We start from the raw sequence: 457 nt of genomic DNA on the forward strand, positions 1-457 counted from the left end.
CACAAACTTGGGGCGAACTTGGAGGAGGCCCGCGGAGTGTTGAAGGAGGGAAAGGGGCGCCTGCCTCCCCTTCCCAGACATCCACGGAGGAGCCGCCCCTGAGTTCCTTGCCTGGCCAGGCCCAGGGCGGGAAGATGGGAGACAGGGCTCGACGCCTTTAGCCCCACGCCGGAGCCTCTGGACCAGATGGCCCTGGGCACAGGCCGGTCTCGGGCTCCTGGACCGCCAAGCCCTGCTCTGGAGTGTGCGTTCACCGCCTCCCGTGCACTTGGTGCAATCGAAGCGCTGCAGGGACTGAGGGAGCAGGATGCTGGAGGCCTGTGGGTACGCTGTGTGCACCAGGGGCCGAGGTCGGGGTCTCTGGAGGGATGGATGGAGAGAAAGAGGTAGAAATGCCCAGGCATGGGCTCTGATAGAATGTGGTGGTAAAAGCAGAGGACAGCGGAGAAATCGGAAT

Source organism: Chinchilla lanigera, unplaced genomic scaffold (assembly GCF_000276665.1).
Source record: "Chinchilla lanigera isolate Chin_1 unplaced genomic scaffold, ChiLan1.0 scaffold00041, whole genome shotgun sequence".
Taxonomy (NCBI): domain Eukaryota; kingdom Metazoa; phylum Chordata; class Mammalia; order Rodentia; family Chinchillidae; genus Chinchilla; species Chinchilla lanigera.